At 35.1% G+C, this 22,805-nt stretch overlaps 1 protein-coding gene across 2 annotated transcripts in view; it reads right to left on the bottom strand.

The window, feature by feature from the left end:
* LOC126968057 (apoptosis-stimulating of p53 protein 2) overlaps nucleotides 1–22,805 on the bottom strand; it is a 395,431-nt gene that overhangs the window by 256,578 nt on the left and 116,048 nt on the right. Inside the window, exon 1 of one of the 2 annotated variants that reach the window (XM_050812859.1) lies at nucleotides 20,070–20,377. The exons of the other annotated variant lie outside the window; for it this stretch is intronic. The gene's annotated coding sequence lies outside the window, so the exon portion shown is untranslated. Of the gene's footprint in view, nucleotides 1–20,069; nucleotides 20,378–22,805 lie in introns of those variants that run through there. 2 annotated transcript variants of the gene reach the window in all.

Raw genomic sequence — 22,805 nt, 5'->3', positions numbered from 1 at the left:
ATATGGTGTGAGTGGCAACGGTTGATTTAACACTAGGGGTAGTTGGGGCAAGTGCCCAGAGCGGCAAATTTTTTAGGGCGGCAAAATTTTGAAAGTGAAAAAATTTTTGTTAGTGATCACGATTGGTCAATATAATTAATTAATTCTGTTTAATCGACCAATTCAAAAAGTCGGACGTGTTTGCCTGTGAAAAAATTGATGTAATATAATTATGAGTCAACCAAATTTATAATTGTTAGAAAAAAACAAATATTTATTCATGTTTTTAGAATATATAACATATAATAAAGTTTCTGCCATAAATTATTTATTTTAGTTTTAAAAAATAAAATATATAAACTATACGTTTATGTAAAATTTCAGTATTGGGGCTGATTTCTTTCCGGTGCCCAGGGGCGGCATCAAGTTTAAATCCGGCCCTGGTGAGTGGTATTTAAACTTGTGACGTGTCGTGCTGGGGTCAATTTCATTAATGAAATTTAAGTGCAATCACGCCAAACAACATGGCCTATATTTCTTCTTTACTTTTTCTTCTGCATTAAAAGTCTCTCCAGAATAGAACTCGTACAAGTGTCTATTCTCAACCGGCGGTCCCGTCAATATAATAACAGGAAACATCTTAATGCCCTTTCGCGTTAGCGCGTGAATATTAACTTACGCTTCGAAGAAACTGACCTGCCACAACACAAGCTGTCATCAGTAAAACAAAGAATCATTGTTTTAATGCCTTTATATTTTTTCAACGGACAATCATAGGACCTATAGGGAATAAGTTGATTTAAATTTCAAGTACTTTTTCCCTTGAATCATTAGACATCGACCAGACAAGACCAGACAGAAATATTTTCTAATTTAATAACACTTTAAATCCAAAGTAACTACAAAAAAAGCCATGGAAATTCAACTTTGCAAAATACAACAGTATCCAATTTATCAACTTCGATATTCGTATTGTCCTAGAAGTTGTTTAAGAAAAAAATAGTATAATTAAAATGTGGATTCTGTTGATTTTACCATGTCCTACTTCTTACGGTGTCTATGTATCAAATTATCTTTTTAAACACTTTCAATCGCCTGAACAGTCACCGAAAAATTACTGTTAATACTTGGATACGTGATTGTGACGTCATCCAAGGTCCGACAAATATGGCGGCATTCAAACATGTCAGATTTTAACGATATTTTAAATTGTATAAGAAAAATTTAATGTTAACATTATGAAGAGTATTGTATTTTTTATCATCATCATCATCAGCTGGAGGACGTCCACTGCTGTACACAGCATCTCCATAACTCGACGAACGATCCTGCGCTGCCCTCATCCAAGGTATTCCAGCGATCTTGGTCAGATCGTCGGTCCATCTTGTGGGGGGCTTACCAACACTGCGTCTTCCGGTACGTGGTCGCTATTCGAGGACTTTACTGCCCCACCGGCCATCTGTCCGTCGAGCTATGTGGCATACCTACTACCACTTCAGTTTCGCAATCATTATAATGATATAAAAATAAGAATTAAAAAATGCGTTTATTCCCAATTATGTCCATCTTACTATATATTCTCTTTGTATTATATCAAGACTTCACATAACTTGAAATTTCCCATAAATTATAACATAATTAAAATTTCTCAAGGTGTGAATACCAGGGGAACATGAATCCAGTATTGGAAATACATTGAGAGATTTACTACGGAGGCCACGTGACCTTATTAGTTTTATGTAACCACTCCGCCGATACGAAACAAGTTTAGTGTGAACAAGAGCGACTTGTTCAAGCGAGCCTCTATCAATAATACCTGGGGGATAATAATGTCTGTGTAATATGTCAGCTATTAACGAATGCATTTCGGCCTCACTTGATGGTAGGCAACGTCAATAATAATGCGCCGTTGAGTCTTTATTTTATATTCGAATACTGAAGATTCAAAAACAAAGGTAAACATTTTGCATTCCATTAATGTACTAAATTCAAGGTGACGGCCGTTGAATAGAATGAAATAATGACTGTATTTAGTATAGTCAATCAATTAAACATTATCTAATATATAAAATTCTCATGTCGCGGTGTTTGTAGTTAAATTCCGTCGAAACGGCTTGACCGATTCTCATGAAATTTTGAGTGCATATTGGGTATGTCTGAGAATCGGACATCTATTTTTCATCCCCCTAAATGTTAAGGGTGGTCCACACGATTTTTTTTTTTAATTTTTTTTAATTTGTTTGATTATGAGTCAGCATTAGAAAATACATCCAACTCCAAATTTTCACCCATCTACAATCAACAGTTACTTTTGTATCGCGATTTTAATATCGGCAATACAACGTTTTCTGGGTCAGCTAGTTATATATATTAGCGTATAGACGATCTAACAGCCGTGCGTGAAGGAAATTCTGATATGTCAATGTCTGCGTTAGCTAGTGGTTCAATATTCAAAATAATATGGAGCTAATGTCAAGCGTGGCTGACTTTTTATGACTTGTCAATAAAAGTCGGTTACAGTAACCAATAGAATCGCTTACCTTTTCTGTCTTGCTTTATATCCGTTAGAAATGTTCTTCTCTCGTAAAAAAAAACCCCTCTAGCAAACAAAATGGGTCCGAGTTTCCTGTTTTCGGTAAATAATTATTATATTTCGTCGTCGTGTAATATATTTCATCATAATAGAAAAGTGCGATATTAATCAATGTCACGTGTTGTATCATTATGTCTCATCTTAGATTAAGGATTGGTCTCCTCTGCGCTGCAACTAGATACCGCAGGCATTGTCGCAAAGTTCGGCAACTAATACTACGCCCAAGTGGGCGTACTTGTTAATTGCCTCGCAATGACGTTGCCATGCCACATGACACATGTTCTGTTAAACTTTGCTAATAATTGAAACTAAAATGCCGGGTTGCGTAGTAAAACTTTGTAAAACAATACTACAAGAAATAAGAAAGGCACTGGGATCACATATCATCAGTAAGTATTTTTTATTTTATTAATTTCAATGTAAAATAACACGAAGCGTATGTTACTAAATTTGAAAAATGCCACCGAGTGTCAATATGCCACGCACACAAGCATCTAATAGTTGCCGTAAAAAAAAGCTATCATTCTTAGGTAGTGTGGTATCTATAAGTAGTTAATCTAAGACATAGTTTCTCAACCTCATTTTGCTCACCGCCCACTTTGAGAATATGTTTTTTTCTAGAGTATTTTCGTGTATTTTTTTTTTGCCTTTTTAAGGCATCAAAAAATGCATATTACGTGGGCCATAATGACATTTATCATACAATTATGTTTAAAACAATTACCGTATTTGAAAAAAGAACACTCCGAGCTTATGTGACATTTTAGTGTGTGTTATTCTCATTGGTTTCTAAATTATGGCTTAAATTATACTTATGTATAAATTCCAAAAGGTTTACACATTACCATTTACCACCGTTACGGAAAAGGTTAATCTTAATGAGAAGTAGTGGCATATAACCCATTGTCACGCTTTCAAATCAATATTTTACAGCTTTATCACACAATTACTAAAAATAACGTAAATTACAATCGATGCCAAGCAATGTAACAAAAATACCTAAGCGAAAAATAACTAAGTATAACTAAACTCAAGAATATACCACGTATATTATAAATAGAAATTTACTACAGCGTTTTGGGGGTGAAAACCAATTTAACTAGATTTATCTAGTTCTCATCTCGGGGAAACTGCTTTTTACCGGTTTTTCGCGTTCGTCGTCTTCGAGCGATTTATCTCTATCGTTCTTCGCATGAAGTTTCATCACTTTACTAGTACTGTTTCGGGTCAAATTTTTTTATGTATTAGGCAACATACATCGTTCACACGTGTACTGTCTATAAGATGGACAAACGATCTTTGCTCTGTTAATTATTAGATTAACTAACCCATGGTAAAAAGTGATAAATTTGATATTAATTAATTAATCTCATATCTTATAATCGATAGTATAGCTTCACCAAAAAATTTTCTTTTTGAAGTTATACTTCTTTAGGGGCATTTTGAAAAAATATGAGAGTGAAATTTTAGATGCGCGCGCATCACTGTGACACAAAAGGGTGAAGTTGGTTCCTAAAAATTAGTTATTTTTTATTTGGTTTCTTCGTTCTTTATAAGGACAGGCTAAGGGTTCAAGCCCATACAGCCGTATTCGGTATTTAATAATTAATTGTCAAAGCCATCTTTGCAAGATTATTACAATATTGTTCATTCTACAAACGTAGAATAGCAGGAGGAATAAATATTTTTTAGGATTTTTGCTTTGTTACGCCAAAGAAGTATAACTTCTTGCGTGTATTCATAAGTACACACACGTTTTTTTTTTATTAAGGTATTAAGAATTAAAAAATGTATCCAAATCATGAGAGCACTTACCAAAAATAAATAGTATTAATACAAGACACATAATATGAGGCATTAAACAGGTATATGCAGATTTGATGACCCGTTTGACAAGGGGTATCGGCTTACTTGCGAGCAAAGGGTTGTGAGTTCGACTTCCACTAAAAGACAGCTCCTTCGACGGCGTACATAGAACCACCACATACTTTGAAACAAGTTTAGCTTGAGCAGGCTGAGATATAAGGTAAGTATTTTACGTAACTTCAATTCAGGTACTTAGAGGGACCGCTAACAGTTTCCCTACAAACACCCAAACACTGGCTAATTGAAGATAATCTCCTATTTGGTCATTTTGTTTTCCTAAGTCTAACTATGAATTTCTAGGTTGTTTAAGAAAGTTACTTGCTTTCTACTTTACTAAATTATAACTAAATAATAACACTATATTAATAACAGTTGGCTATATTTATAGCACTCATTTTGTACGAAGCTGTTTGTCTGTCAGTCGTTTGGCAATAAATTGACAAGATCCCAGGACCGAGACATCTAGACGTCAATTATTTGTAAAGTAACAATATTTATAGAATACTAGCTGACCCAGCAAACGTTGTATTGCCATATGAAGTAATAAGAAAAAATCAATAATTAAATTTAACAAAAAACAACAAAACTTAAGATTTATCAATCAACATAAAAATAATCAGATAGATAGTTAACAACTGTAGTTAATCTACCAACTATAGATAACTAAAATTAAGTTTATTTTTACCTCCTGAGAAAGTAAGAAAGATATAAAGATTCTAATTAGTTATTCATTTTAAACTATTCTTTCAATTTGATTTCTGAACGACAGGGGACACATCAAAGGAAAAACAAAGTTGTTGTTTTTATTTAATTTCGAGTATTTTCAAATTTATTCACCTTTTAAACCTTCTCTGGACCTCCACAAATAATTCAAGATCAAAATTAGCCACATCGGTCCAGCCGTTCTCGAGTTTTAGCGAGACTAACGAACAGCAATTCATTTTTATATTCATAGAATATTTAAGTGACAAATATTGGGGTTGAGCAGGTTATTAACTGTAAAGTAGATCCTGTAGATGAAGCCACAACCTGAGAGTTGAACCTAACATATCAAGATTTGTAAACGTGACGTAGAAGAGCGTCCGCAAGGAACGCGAGAGGTCGCGGGTTCGAGTCCGCATCGTTCATAAATTTTGTTTTCAAATTTAATTTGTGTAATTAATCGTAAAAGTAAGGGTTATCACTTACAATTTTTAGAATACTTAAGATAAGATATATAAGATATATAGGTTTATGAGCGTATGCATACTCGCTAGCTAGTCTTAGCAGCCCGCTTACTTCTTACAGGAAAGAAGAAAGGTAGGCAAAAATATCATCTTAAATATTTAGTCGGGGTACACTTTAGTACATCTCTGACTATCTTTAACTTATTCCATCGCGCAATACTGGGTCGAACTTTACTGATACTTTTAATATTATCTACTTTAAATAATTTGTTATGTTGTTAAAGTGATAACCCTCACTTCTGGGATTAATACACAAATAAAATTTGAACTCAAAATTTTATGAACGATGCGGGACTCGAATCCACCACCTCTCGCGTTCCGTGCGAGTGCTCTTCCAACTGAGCTAACCATTGGAATTTAATAACAGTTACTAATCTTCAACTTGCGAAAACCATCAAATTACAAGATTTCGACATTCAATAATACACAAATCACAAACAGTTTGATAAAGCGATAGAATCAACAAGTTGGATCACTTTGTTGGATATTGCAGACATTCACATAATGTTTAACTTTATAGGTCATTGTTGGAACAATCGATTAATGTTTAAAGTATCTGACAACTGTTTATCGAACTGTTTTAGGCTTAGATCTTTAAAGCGTACTTAGAATTTGCTCAGGCTTAACCTAAAATATTAGCTGAGTAAGAGATTGTCTTGTGTATAACGCGAGTATACCTTAAAATATTCTAACGTCATGCGCACGAAGTTTTACTACATAGACATCGGGAGCACATAAATATGGTAGCGGTGATAGTAATGTCTTTAATAGCGGTTGAATCATGTGTCATACTAGCAACATGTACCAGAACTTCATAGCAGTTAAGAGGTTCATACACAATGCAGATTTCACTTCTGACATGTGTACTTTTATTTGTGTTGTTTCGATGAAAATACGTATTTAGTGTAGATCGGGACCGATCTGACCTCGTGTACATCAACCTTATACCAAGTGCAAGGCAAGTCTCTGGATTTTGAATAGAATGAGCCATCACCAGCGTGGCGGAGAAACGATTCTATTGTTAGCGAGAGTTATGTGAGATCGAGGTACTGATTATAAGTACAATTAAATCTCGCCATTGCAACACAACGGCCACAATGGCACGTGAGAGGAATCGCATGGGAGCGGCTAGAACTGATAGTGGAACAAATGGTATTTTCATAGTAACAAACGTTTCAAACCACGTATTTTTATGATAATATTTAATATAACAAGCTGACCCAGCAAACGTTGTATTGCCGATATTAAAATCGCGATACAAAAGTATTTCTCGATCGTAGATGGGTGAAAATTTGAAGTTGTATGTATTTTTTAATGCTGACTCATAATCAAATCAAATCAAATTTAAAAAAAAATGTCAAAAAAATAAAAATAAAAAATTTTGTGGGTGGTCCACACCCTTAACATTGAGGGGGACGAAAAATAGATGTTGTCCGATTCTCAGACCCAATGTGCACTCAAAATTTCATGAGAATCGGTAAAGCCGTTTCGGAGGAGTTCAAAGTTTAACACCCTGACACGAGAATTTTATATATTAGATAATAATATTGACACAATTTTACATAAATTATCTGGCCCCAAACTAGGGTTAGCCTGGACTATGGGTACAAGACAGCGATATATTTAATACTTATAAACATCCATGACTCAGAAACACACATTCATATTCATCATATAAATGTTTGCACCTACCCGGATTCGAACCCGGCACCTCTAGCTCAGTAGGCAGGGTGCGGAACAACTGTGTCGGTTGTAAAATTTATCATTTAACTATACAAAATAAAGTAACTAAAAATTTATAAACGATACAAGACTCGAAGCCGTGACCTCTCGGGTTCCGTCCGAGCGCTCTTATCAACTGAGCCAACCATTCGAGTGACATATGGTTCGTAAATCTGGCAAATCTTGTTCAACTCTCAGGTTGTGGCTCAAGCTCCGGTTGGCTTCTAGAAAAACCCAAAATTTCTTCGCGGCACTACAACTGCGCTCATCACCTTGAGACATACGATGTCAAGTCACATTTTCCCAGTAATTTTACTAGCTACGGCGCCCTTGAGACCGAAACACAGTAATGCTTACACATTACGGCTTCACGGCAGAAATAGGCGCCGTTGTGGTACCCATAATCAAGCCGGCATCCATTGCAAAGGAGCCTCCCACTTCTGATTTATTTCACAAAAATCATAATTTAAGGCTACCTCAATGGTGTATCTAAAATAATTATTAAAATCCGACTGGTGGACCCACAGATAAACGCGTTCAAAATATAAACTAAACATAAAACTTTTAAACCTTAAAACTGTTTCAAGTAAAACTTTATCGGCCTATCTCACCTTCACGAGATTTTAGTATCTGTAACTAAATTCTACAACTAAGCATTATACATAATTTTTCCGCCTTCCCAATACCCCGATTAGTTTCAACTAAAAATCATTTCAATGAAAATCGAAATTATTTCCGATCCCGCATGATGCGTCTGTCGACTAAGCTATGTACAACGTAAACACTTGCTGATTTCCTAAACAGGTTCCATTGACCCATCCACCTGATCTTGAGTTGGCCAACTTTCACGAGATTCCATTGAGGCCTCCAACGTCGCGCGACACAGCGAGTACGAGAGGCCGACAGATTGTATTTAGAAGATGAAAACTTGAATTTTATGAAGCCCCTAATGTTTGTGAATGTGTTTACACGCGCTTACTTACCGTCTGTTATAATTTTATGCCTTTATCTCTCCATTACTTTATTATATGACAGTATAATACGTGGATCGGTAGAAATGATGTTATGCTTAGCAAGGTTTAAAAAGTTTTTATCCGTTTGTTTAACAGAACCTAAAAGTGATTAATAAGAGTCAGTGCTTTTGATTCTGCTAAGTTAACGAGCCCCAAATTTCAAAATAGCCATGTACACTTATAGAAATATAAAAGATATAGACGACCGATATAGCCGAATGGTTAGTGACCCTGACTACAAAGCTAGATGTCCCGGGTTCGAATCCCAGTAGGTGCAATCATTTATATGATGAATATGGATGTTTGTATCCGAGTCATGTATGTTTATTTGTAAAACATGATATTGTCTTGGCATTAGTTTCTACACTAGGAAAATTGAAGAGTTGGTACATGTCATCACCTTGACATTAGCATGACACGCGATTTCCATCACTGTTATCAAATATAATAAGTAGACTACCTCTACCATAATATGACTACGGTTAATTTGACTTTAAACACCCGCGTTCGGATCTAAGATGAGACACGCGTCATCCACCTCTTTTTAAACATACTATACTTTCTCTACTGCAGTTATGTTCGCCTGGTAACATAAAAATGTATTATGGTTTTTAAAAGGGATGAGACGAGCAGGACGTTCAGCTGATGGTATACGCCCTGCCCATAACAATGCAGAGCTGCTCCGGATTCTTGAAAAACCCAAAAAAAACTGAGCTACACTACGATTGCGCTCGTCACCTTGAGACATACGGTGTTAAGTCTCGTTTGTCTAGTAATTTCACTAGCTACGGCGCCCTTCAGACCGAAACACAGTAATGTTTACACATTACTGCTTCACGGCAGAAATAGGCACCGTTGTGGTACCCACTGGTAAATTATTAGTTATGTGAGTAGAGACGTACTTACTATCTTGCAGGCAGTTTATGCACAGAGAGAGAGAGAGAGAGAGAGATAGTGAGTAAAACTTTTTTGTAACACCTTTCGTTTAGAATCTTTGCATCGCAGTTGTATCGCACCAGAAACGCATTAAAAATGTTTATTTAATTACATATTACTCATTTGCATTACATAAAGTGATGTAAATGAAAAATTTAAATTTAATGCAATATGGACTTTAATGGAGTTTCTCTAGCTTCCGAAATGATATTGCATAATTTAGTTTTATATTATGCTAATTATTATTCTAATTGCGATGACATTAAAATATTCATGAAAATATTTTATTTTTATTACTACTTACAGCGCTTTCACTAAATCTTACACAATTATTTTCTATTTTTAGAAAATGATTAAAATACAGGTTGTGTTTCGCTTTCATAACTTATTATTACTTATATAAAGTAGTTTCTAGTTTTGTTTTTTAGTTTAGTTAGGGGAGTGTTCCGAAGAGCTGTTTAACCTGATTCCTGCCGCCGAATTCCACCTTCGCAGGATACACCACAAGTTAGGATATCATCCTCACCATCTGGCTGTGTGGCGGTCCTCCACAGTGCGGTTTTCAAGGAGCTTTCTTCCACGTACTACAAAGCTGTGGAATGAGCTTCATTGTGCAGTGTTTCCGGGACGATACGACATGGGTATTCAAAAAAAGCGCGTACACCTTCCTTAAAGGCCGGCAACGCTCCTGTGATTCCTCTGGTGTTGCAAGAGATTGTGGGCGGCGGTGATCACTTAACAACAGGTGACCCGTACGCTCGTTTTTCCTCCTATTCCATAAAAAAAAAAGTTTCGTTAAATTCGTCGACATTTTGATTAGAATTGGTTTATAGTCCAGTATGAATCGGCGGATGAGTAGATACCGAAGACTATCCCACTTCAACTTGTTATGCAATCCTCTTTAAATCGCCCTACTGATGATATAAATGCATATTGCTATAGGGATAAAAAAGTAAATTTAATTACATGTTCCAATTCATGCTTAAATAATTTTTGTTAAATGGATTCCACAAAAAAAGTTGTTAAAAACAAATTGTAGACAATTAAATTACTTAATTAAATTAATGACATTGCACATTGTTTAAAGGGTTTTTACAACACGATCTAACAGCCATTCCCAATATTCAGTCTCTCCGGTTGTGGCCTACTTGAGATAAAAAATCGTAACTATCGTTGACTTTTCTGTCCCAATAAACTTGTTGACGGTAACTCATTTTATCTGTTCACGCTGTCTGTCAATGGGACGACGTATAGCCTATCAGGGATAGAAGTTTATATGGAAATTGCAACAGTGAACTGGCGATAAGAATAACTTATCGCGTATATTTGGACAGCTTCAGATTATTGCCAGCTAATTACTGACAGTAGAAGGTAGCCATTTATCTCTATATGTAGATAGTATATCGGAGATGACCGTAAGACATATCATATCTGTCTTTGGCAAAAATAAAGCTTTGTGACTCCTTTATAAAAAACAATACGTGAGGAATGGAAAAAATGCGAAATGCGAATCAATTGTTAATGTAACCGATTGACAAGTCGTAAACAGTCAGCAACATTTAGACTAGCTCTTTAGTATTGTCGCGTAGCAACGCTTCGACGTACATGACGAGAGCTGTCAAACTTCAAGGCATAGATAACCCCGACAGCTCCGTCAATAATACTCGTAGCTCAGCGGTTAAAAGTGTTTATTTCAGACGCTGTAGACCCGGGTTCGATACACCTACCAGTGTATGGAATTTTTTGGGTTTTGTAAAGTTAAAGGAAATTTCTAGTTCAGTTCTAGTTCAGACTCGAAAGTGAAAAGGAAAAGAAGGAAGAGAATAAGAAGAAGTGAAAAGTAGAAAGATATCCAAGAGAAAAAGACAGAGAGAGAACTAGTGTTCGGTGCGGTGTGACTATCGGCAAGAGGAACAGTGGAAGATCGTCGAAGTGTAAGTGAACGCAATAAAGGCTCGTTCCATTAAGCTTTATATTTATTGTCCAATCCCTGACCCACATCCGTGACAGTATTTTTAAAATTAAACCAGCAGCTACCGCACCCTTTGACAAATCTAACCGTCACGAAATATCAGGAGGTCTATTACAAAAATCGAAAGCCGAACTTCAAATTAAATCCTATTCCAAAGCACTTCCGATATGAAGTGCGGACAGATTTCGATACGGAACTATAGACATAACCATAAAAAGTGAAGTTGTAGTTACGACCTTATTAATCTCAAACAACGAAAAAGTAAATGTCAAGTGAATTTGGGAATAAGGTAAACGAAAGACAAAATGTCTGATTGCGAACTTCGTATCAATCTTCGGATCCGAAACACTTTCGTAACAGGAAAACGTACGATCCGTCAACCGAAACTTCGTATTTCGGTTTTCGTAATAAGGTTCCATTCTGTCAGGGACCTAGTCTATTTCGGAACAAAGTTTTATATAAGTTATATTTAACAAGACATTTAGCACAAAAATGTCATGGCCAGCAAAACGTGAGCAAAATGGTGCTAGCCTAGATTTATTCACGGATTGTTAATTAATTATTTTGCTTTACATTGCTCGGAAGATATTGAGTATTCAGAAACAGTAGCGAATTATTTTTCCTTTTTGTCACGGAAATATAGTGCTACTCCTGTTTGCTTTATGATTTATTTTATTTGTATTTTATTCGTCGGAGGAATTGTTGCATCATTGCGAGGTACGAAAATCATTGATTACAATTTATTATTTCATAGTTTTGTCGTATTCTTAATTTAAAATAAGTATGTTTAATTAATATGGCGTAAAAGAATCACAGATTCTGCCCAGATCGAAAACATCATCACTTACAATTCAGTCTGTTTCGGTTAATCTCAAGAACAGATGGACCTGAGACACTCACAGGCAGAAAGCTCACGACAGGAGGAGTAATTTTTTTTTAAATAAATTCTTTGGGCTTCTGCGCCCAATCTGATTCATCGGTCAGATTGCTGAGTTAATAAAATCTCCGGCCAAGTCACGGAGCCGCTCAATCGAGGACCTCCTGTGGTCACCTGACAGGTCGGATTTTTGATATATTATTTAAACAACCGACGAAACACGATTAAAATAAAGTTTCTCAATTAAAATAATACTGTTTTATTACTAAAAAAAACAATGTTTGAAGTGAAAATTAAGTTTGGTACACTTGAAAATTATACATTAAGTAGTATTAATAATACCTTACAAACAGTTGGTTACTAATACTTTAGCAACAGTATCACAAATTGAAGAAATGTTATATAAATAGAATGTCGCTCACGTAAATTAGTTTTGGACGATTTTGTTGGCCACTCCCATTTTTTCTATGCAGTTTCAATCTATTTTGAATGAAAAACGAGCACACGGGTCACCGCCGCCCATATTCATCTGTAACACCAGAGGAATCATAGGAGCGTTGCTGTCCTTTGAGGAAGGTTTATCTAAGCGCTTTTTTAAAGGCATAAAAGGCAATTTTCAAAATGTCATTTCTAATATACTAGACACTACTACCGCTTCGGAAACAAATGGCGCTCTGAGTGAGAAGAAGCAGCGCAAGAAACTCTCCCAGCATTATTTTTTTGCGCTCTTTTTAATCAAATATACAATATTTTTAATAAAACTTTTAAATTTATTTATAGATAATGCCTGAACAGTGGCTGGGACTTTATTATAAATGTGTTTAACCTTAAAGCTATTAGGTATCTTATGAAGCCTACTATAATTAGTTGTATTAATATTAATATATTGAGGTAATAACGCACGTTCAATGCATAGAAAGTATAATTAGAATTCCTTAGCAAGTGATAACCTCTCGCCAGATTCATCAATGCGTTATCTTATCTGCAGCGGGCCCTTAATAGCCGAAGTTAATATATTGGAGAGATACATTGACCGTTGCCGTCGAATTACAAGCACGATATTACGTAACAGTGTCATTTAATTTACATACAAATTATATAACTTACGTTATCTTTTTTTACATGCCTAAAAGAAGGCGCATGTTGGAAGATAAAAGGCCAAAGATATTTATAATAAGTCAAAGTTAAATATTTTTTATTCAAGTATACATAAAAAAATTGTCAGTTATTATTCTCAGATTGCGTTAAATTTTAACCTTTGGTAGTATTATGATTAACCTGAAGGATACTTTATTTAAAAAAAAAATTATTGAAGTTGGCGTTACTTTGCGGAAATCCATAATTATTCAAATGATTTGAGTTTTCTTTAGTGTTCATTCCGCCAATATTTGTCTTTTAACAATTCGACACGTGTTTCGCATCTACACGAGGCATCCTCAGGACGTTTAGTCTCGCCAAAATTTGGCATGAGTCTCGTGCCAGATTTTGGCGCTAAAGAAAACCCAAATAATTTTTGTTTTAAATGCCTCGTTACTGCATACAAATGTAAGTAGTTACCCATTAATGATTTAATTTTAAAATAAATGAGGATTTACTATCCTTGAAAAATTATTCTAGAACGTAAAGGTTATAATGTTGATAACTTAACCTATAAATAAATAAATACTTAAAAGGGGGACAAATTATGTACACCTGTAAGAATCTATACATTATTGACGCTTTGTCGACAAAAAAATCCAAAACTTTTAAATTCTATATTTTTACCACTAATTAATGGTCTGGTGGCCGCAGCATAAGAAATAAAAACTATTTTGAAAACAAAACTCTGTAGCACTTTTTTTTTATGAAAATAAGGAACGAGACGAGCAGGACGTTCAGGATTATTGAAAAACCCAAAAATCCTGAGCGGCACTACAACTGCGCTCGCCACCTTGAAACATAAGTTGTCAAGTCTCATTTGCCCAGTAAATTTACGCTACGGCGCCCTTCAGACCGAAACACAATAATGCTTACACATTACTCCTCCACGGCAGAAATAGGCGCCGTTGTGCTACCCATAATATAGCCGGCATCCGGTGCAAATGAGACTCCCACTGGTGACTATTATTAATTACCTCTTGTTATGTACTAATAGTGTCATTTCTTAAATAAATATTTTGATTCACATAGATATTACTTCACACTATATATGAAAATCAATTAACTTCATGGTGTCGTAAAAACGTTTTGCGCGCTTCGTTAAAAGATTCACTCTTGTCGTTGTTTTCCTAAACGCGTAACAGAAAGCACAACATCCAAATTAATTTTTGTTTTTATAAAATACGCCAACACTTTACACTTAAAAGGCTCCTTTGCTCAGGATGCCGGCTTGATTATGGTAACCACAACGGCGCCTATTTCTTCCGTGAAGCAGTTATGTGTAAGCATTACTGTGTTTCGGTCTGAAGGGCGCCGTAGCTAGAGAAATTACTGGGCAAATGAGACTTAACAACTTATGTCTCAAGGTGACGGGCGCAGTTATAGTGCCGCTCAGAATATTTGGGTCTTTCAAGAATCGAAGAAGAAAGAAAGAATGAACACGTTTATCAAGCGTTTCTCACAAACAACATCGTTGAAACTAATAAAATATTTGGCATGACCGTATAAGCTAGGCGTGTAGGTACCTCCCGATACAGAATCGCGTAGAGCTCTGTTTAGCATAAAACTTGTATTTTGAAGGCGACTCGTGAAATGGCCATGGTGTGTAAATGCCACCGACCACCATTGACTCCACATTGGAATTCGGAACGCTGCCCGACAACTATTGTCGTTCTGTGGTTTTGTTGGCGTGGGATACTTTATATAACATTGTTATTGTGCTAAATTGGAATACAATCACTATCGTAATGCTTTTACGTCTAGTTTGACAGTTCTATGAGTTTGTAGATAGCTCATCTATTACTTATGTATCTATACATATAAATAAAATTGGAGTGTCTGTTTGTTATTTTTATTCAAAATAGGATGTGACATCACTTATTGAGAATTTGAACTTACCACCCATTCCAAAATGAATGCCTCAGACCTGAGAAGAATGGGCGCAACAAACTCAGCGGTTTTTTTTTTCATCGAATAAATATGTTTACAAAGTTATATTGTACAATTAAACTTATTATTTAATAGCCTGAGGGTGGTCACTCCATTCCTAATCTGTGGTATCATTAAGAAAGTCATTTATGTTATAGTAACCTTTACCACACAAACGTTTTTTAACAATTCTTTTGAATATCGTAGTACTTGTGTTTTGAACATTTTCTGGGATCTTGTTGTAAAAGCATATACATCGCCCCGCAAAAGACTTACTAACTCGACTTAGCCGAGTAGTAGGCATCATCAGTATATGTCTGTTCCTGGTGTTAACATTGAAATAACCGTTTTTTACTACATGTAAATGAATATATATACGGTACATACACCAAACTAACATTTTTTAAATTTTTTTATCTGTCTGTCTGTTTCTTCCGGCTAATCTCTGAAATGGCTGGACCGATTTTGTTTTTTTTATTGGAAGGTAGCTGATATAATAAGGAGTAACTTAGGCTATGTTTATTTCAGGAAAATAAGTAATGTTGCAATGTACAAGAAACGGTTTAACTCTAAAAATAATTTATATGGCATAACAACGTTTGCCGGGTCCAATCAAGTGTCTCATGTTTGTTTCCAGTAAACTCCTAAACTAATGAACGGATTTTAATGGGGATTGCTTCATGGAGTGCAGTTTAGTCTAACTTGAGAGATAGGATAGATTTTTATTTTGATTTGGGACCCATAATTATTTTTATTTTCAATATTTGTTTCGTATAGACATATTTTCTTTGAGAGAATTGATTGACGCACGGGTTGACAGTTCTGCTGTGAAACAATTTCGTTATAACAACAGAGGGGATATTTTACGAAACAAATTCTTGATATTCTTAAATATTATTGACAAATTCATAAAAACAGTATTTTATTTATTATGTACAGAACAACGTGTGTCGGGTGAGTCTATAATATATTAACACGAGATGCGAAAACTTTGTAGATCCCTTTTATAGAATATTATCGGGCACGAAGTAGTTTGAAGATTTGAAAATAGTGAAAAGTATTAGTGGAAAAATTTAAATTATTCATTAACCCCCTTATTTATAATGGTCCGCTAACTTTAAACAGTCGCTTAGGAGTGTTTTTTCTCATTCTGACTTAGGTCAACAGAAGAAGACAGAGTGAGAATTAGCAAAACTTAAGTTAAGTTAAGAGTTAACAGACTATTATGAATAAGGGGGTTAATGTTTAGCTATTTTTAACAATGTCAAGCGAAGGACATTTTCAATATTAAATGATAAGTATTTATTATTTTCTGCTATTTATGAATATAAAAAGTAAATTAACGGAATATTGTAAACAAATATAGCTCTTGTATTTTAAACTATAGTATGTGCTGTTTTCGTCTCGGGTATTACTGCCACACGTCCATCTGTCGTGAGTCATTTACGTGACTTATTCTCATAAAAAGATTAGATACATAGTTCCATCTTCTTCTCAACCGAATACACCAACGAAAGTCCGACAGTTGAGTTTTATTATTGTAATTGAAATGATTTGTAATACGATGAAAATGTAAATCTTGATTTAAAAGAGTGGCAATGAGTTTCTTGTTACTTCTTCTCATTAGCTCCTTTACGAAGTAGCAGTAGATTAAATAAGAAAAAAAAATGTTTTTTTTGACATTCATAAGTTTAGTGTCATTTCCGTGACCTACATGAATAAAGTGATTTTGAGTTGATTCGATTTGAAAGTCCGACAGTTGAGTTTTATTCTAATTAAACACATCGATTATTATATTTACACACACACACACACATACAGTTTTTAATGACTACTAGCTTTTACCAGCGACCTCGTGCGCGTGCAATGGTTACTTTGGGCAGAATAATAATTTTTTTAATATACTCGACAAACCGCTGTCGTTAATACATTTTTATAAGCTAACAACTATAGAACTTTCATCCCCCTTTTCCACCCCACACAGGTTAAAAACGCTAGAATAAATATTAAAAGTTTCATTGTGTTATCTTCGATAATGACGAACTTTCATACAAACTTCCAACCCCTATTTCAACCGCGCCAAGTCTTTTATTTGCGACAAAAGCGGCCTATGTCCTTTCCCAATCTCTTGTCTACCTGTATACTAAATTTCATCAAAATTCAGTTCAGTGGTTTAGGCGTGAAAGAGCAACAAACAAAATTACATTCACATTTGTAATATTAGTAGGGATACGATGAAGACGAAACATGAAGTTTTTTGTTTTATTCTTTTTTACTTTATTGTGATATACTTACTATGAGTTTCAATGACAACAACAGCGAAACACTACCTAAATCAGTTAGCATCGGCTGATCAGGAATTTGATAGTCAAATCCAGATTCTCGCAACAATACTGTACTAAGACTCCCATGGCTAATCTCAAAACAAAACATACAGGCTGGCTGCACATATAAAAACTTTTTTTAACTAGTTAAAAATGATTAATATTTTAAATCCATACGGCCTCAGCTGATAATTAATGGATCCTGTCTATTAACAAGGCATTTCCTTTGCATAGTTGGCAATGAGCATTGAATATTATGCGCTATATGAAATATTAAACGTTGTTAATATAATCTGACGGTTATTCAAAAGATAAATTAATTCGAAGCATAAAATAATATTTAATATAGTTTTTATAAGAATACAAGCTGACCCAGCAAACGTTGTATTGCCGATATTAAAATCGCGATACAAAAGTAACTGTTGATCGTAGATGGGTGAAAATTTGAAGTTGTATGTATTTTTAATGCTGACTCATAATCAAACAAATTTAAAAAAAATGTCACTAAAATTACAGACTGAACCCTATGTCTTATGGACCTAAAAATAAAAACACAAACGTTACGCGATACATCGGATTGTGAAGGTGATGTCTTAGTTTGTGGTTCATTGGTGGAATTGGAACAGAGATCAGGTCAAAAAGCTCCTTCGGAACACTTCCCATGATAAATTCACATAAAATGAAGAAACGAAATTATTGGATCCCCGACAGTTAATATAATAAGCCCGCTGAGTTTTTGCGCCCATTCTTCTCAGGCCTGAGGCATTCATTTTGGAATGGGTGGTAGTTTTTTTGACTTTCAATAAGTGATGTCACATCCTATTTTAAATAAAAATATTTGAATTTGAATAAGTTAAAACAAGTAGGTAAATAACTAACTTCTTGGCGAATTCCATTTCATAATTTTTTATTTGATGTTACTTCGGAATTATGTGATTGAAATGCAAGGTTATGTTGTTTATAAGACCGGAGATGCTTCATGATAATTGTTAATGCAATTCGAGGTGGTTCAAAGGCAGGATGTTGGATGGAATTTGCTATTTCTTATGACACCGACAAACAAACACGGGCATGTAACATGAGTGATATGTCATCAATCTAGATTATGGGTACCGCAACGGTGCCTATTTCTGCCGTGAAGCAGAAATGTATAAGCATTACTGTGTTTCAGTCTGAAGGGCGCCGTAGCTAGAGAAATTACTAAGCAAATGAGACTTAACATCTTATGTCTCAAGGTGACGAGCGCAATTGTAGTGCCGCTCAAAAGTTTTGGGTTTTTCAATAATCAGGTGCAGCACTGCATTGTAATGGGCAGGCCGTATCAATTACCATCAGCTGAACGTCCTGCTCCTCTCGTCACTTATTTTCATATATAAAAAAAGCATACACACTTCAAACACAGGCTCAACTAATCGTAAGTAATCACCAGAGCCCTTACTCTCTTGTAACGGAGGAATCACAAGAGCATTGACGATTTAATAATGTGTTAAATATACGAACATAATATTATATGAATTCGAAGATATATTCCTACGTGGTGCACGAGGATCAAACCGGCCGCACCGTGCTAAGATCAAAGGCTCTTTCTACCTTTTACGCCATCATCGCTTTTTTTCCACAGATTATTAATGTAAATGTCACGTAGGTAGCTTGATACTTTGCCTTTGGAGGTATGTCGACAAGATAGAATAAAGGCATGTGTCGATTCGGTTGTTGTCTTACTTTCGTAATAAATATAATCATTGATATAACATAGACGATGATGATATGATGAAGTTTAATTCCTGTGCTTTAGTAATATCAAATAATCAATCATATTGCCTGTTTTCCAGACGTATTTCATTTACCATGGTAAGTATTGAAAATTGATTCCTTGACAATTAAAATAGATGTCAATTAAATTTAAGCAAATGGCGCATGAGAGAGAATAAACGTCAATAGCAACTCATTTAATATCTACCTAATCATTCTAAGTTTTCTCTTAATAATATTACTATCACATAACATACGCTACTGCCGCTAAAGATGAACGTAATCTATTGACAGGGTGCCTCATAGATTAGAATATGGTCTGCATTTGAAGTGAAAAATTTAAAATTGTTTACCTAAGATACAATTTCTGAACTGCTAGGATTTATAATAAAAATGTATACAGGTAGATTTGCCCTTAACGTAGCTTCTACAGCTCGCTTAAACCCTTTCACGCTAGCGTTTAATGTTAATATCCTCGACCTGAACCCTTTTCAGTAAGTTTCTGGTCAAGAAATATCCTCCCAGTTCGAACTTCCCCAACGGTCAATCTCAAATCATGTATCGTCCACCTCAGCATTCCCTGTTCAATAGCTATCACTTCTGTAACTTATTTAAGTACGGTTTATCATTCGAACACAGCCTTATATTTCATAGTAACACAAGGCTAGTAACGCTTAGATCGAAATGTGATTAGAAATTGCTTTCAAACAACATAGAAAGTACGATGTTAATGGAATACATACCCTCTTCCGATGATGAAATGAAAATCGATCCTTTTTCTATCAAATGATCACAACACACGTTAACATTAACGAATTGTTCAAATTTTAGCACAACACAAGCACTTTTAACGAACTTCGAACAGTCCACCGCGTGATTTAAGGCTGCATTCGCGAGATGAAAGCCTCCTAAAACATGCACGTATCACGAATTAACAACACAAAACTAAACTGCGGCTCCTAATATCACTTTTGGCATGTCACTAATTTGAAAATATAACGTATTTAATACAACAACTTTAAAAATAAGCCGTAGATACCAGTTATACCACTATGCGACAGAGGTACTTTATAACTAAGTCGAATGTTGATTCCGCTATACGTTGACCGTTCGAGCTGTAGGTACTCATTTCGAGTTGAACTGCTTACCGGCGCGTGCGACAGAGCCGCGCGTCTATCGTGGCTTCTCTCTTTTTATGACAGAAAGAGATGGCGCTATTGCAATTCGCGCGAGTGGGAGTAGCAATAACCTGCCCCCGCGCAGAGCCTACAGGTGAATTGTATAGGTGTGAGTACGCCGTGAGTCCATACAACCTTCTGTATGTGTGATTGTTGATAGTGTTAAATGGTGATAGTATAGTATTTGAGTTAGTTTTATTTTTTTATTTGTAGAATTAGTATTGTATGAAATACCGTTTGCATTAAAATACAATTGTAATTAAGTAAGTATATCTTTGTTTGTAACAAACACTACAATTACAGGTAAACATTTACAAATTATAATAACAAAAAAAATGAAAAAGTTATTTAAATAATTACGAATATAATATATATACATAATATAATTAAAACTAATATACACCAAGACACAAAGAAAAAACTAAAGTAAGGCTTATTCTATATCAACATAAAAAGGTGGTGTTTGCAGTGTTTTGTCCCAAAAAGGTTTGCTACTCAACATATTAGTTGGGTTTAACCCAACACTGATTTTCAAAAGCTACCTTCAAGAAGGCGGCTGTCGCGATTAGAGCCCCAAGTGCTTCGACTATTAAATATAAATAATAAGTATGTTCAAAAGATAATACTCAAAACATAAGGTAATAAATAATATAAACTGCGTGTTGTGTTCGCGCGAACATAATATTAGAAATCAATACCTATTCCAAAGGAATTGATCCATGAACCTGTATCTATGCTATAAACAGATCTTTACCTTATTAAACTGATTAGCATAAGAAATAACTACAATATGTGCTGCAGAATTCCGAGGCAGTACTGCCACAACATATATGTTTAAAAAAAATGTTTTTAATTTCAAGAACTTTACAAAAACTACATCGAAAGTGTGTTATTTATATATTCGTATAGGTACTGATTCCTCGACTGTGTGTTGTCTTTTAACAGACAATTTTCTAGGAATACCTGTTACATTGTAGCTCTGTAAATATGGCAAAGTCAATTATGCAGAATCGCATAACTGTTTCAGTAAATTTAAGTGGTCCTTGAAAGAATTATGTTAGTATATACTAATTTTAACCAAACCTAAAAAAAGGATACGCTTCTGCCAAAATCTACGCGGCATAGTCACAAGCTAGTGTATATACATACGAGTATAATATGTTTTAATAAAATTACTGTCATTGATACTTTTGCCTAGGAACACCTGTCTCAAAATATTGAGCGATTGCCAATTCCGCGGTGATCTAGATGGGAAATCCATTTATTTATCTTTTTACCACATACTGGGTATCGATCTTGTCTCTGGTCGGCACCCTTGTGTCTTTTTGAACCGTGTCACTCTGTACTACGCTGAGTAGCACGAAATCCTGAAAATCCAAGACAATCCTTATTAGAGACATTTCGCTGCAGCCGACGCGGACGGAGGGATGAACGAAGGGAGACAATTATTTTCTAATAAGGTCTCCAATCCCCTACGAGTACGGAACCCTGCAAGGGCAACTTTTGTAAAAGTTGAAGGGAAAATCTTGTACAAGTTGAAGTCATATAAAGTGGGACAGGTATCAGAGAGAGAGACATCATGTAGTATTGTTTACCTTTATGAACCCTGCATCATCCGAAAAGGCACTGGCTGAACTATTCCGCAGACTAGAACTGGAGAGTGGACTGGTTGGAGTATTAACAAGTCAAAAACAAAAGTGCTTATCGATAGGTCAACTCGCTAGGATTGGTGCACTTTCGGATTTGGAATTCGTAAGCGAGACCTTCGGATCTTTACTTTCAAACAAGGGAGGGATTGAAGTCAACATCAGAATACGAATACGATGAACGTCCTGCTCGTCTCGTCCCTTACTGTCATAAAAAAAGATTATTCGTAGTAATATAGTCTTATTGTTACATTAAGGAATCCTTTAAAAAAAGGCTCCAGAAACAATTACCATAGATTGCGTCGTATGCAGAAACAAAAAATTAAGGAACCATATCAATCTATTGTTTGTTTCCCACAGCTCAGCGTGAACTAAATGAATAATCGTTCGTTCCATTTCCCGACAAATAAATCGAACAGCTCTCCATTCTGATTGTTTTATGTTCTTCGATTAAGACGGAAACGACGTAATTACATCACGAGGCGTCAATAATTACTAATACAAATTGAAGCTTCTTAGTGTTGCTCTCAAGACTGGTATGACAAACGGTCAAGTAAATCGCATCATTTCCATTATTCATGTTTGGTCGGATGTTATTTGGTTTAAGGTAATCTTGCTATCGGGAACACCTACTTACAGGCTTTAATTAAGCCTT

This window comes from Leptidea sinapis, chromosome 14 (assembly GCF_905404315.1).
Source record: "Leptidea sinapis chromosome 14, ilLepSina1.1, whole genome shotgun sequence".
Lineage (NCBI taxonomy): Eukaryota > Metazoa > Arthropoda > Insecta > Lepidoptera > Pieridae > Leptidea > Leptidea sinapis.
The sequence above is the reverse complement of the archived record's forward strand: the minus strand, read 5'-3'. Positions and strand labels throughout refer to the sequence as shown.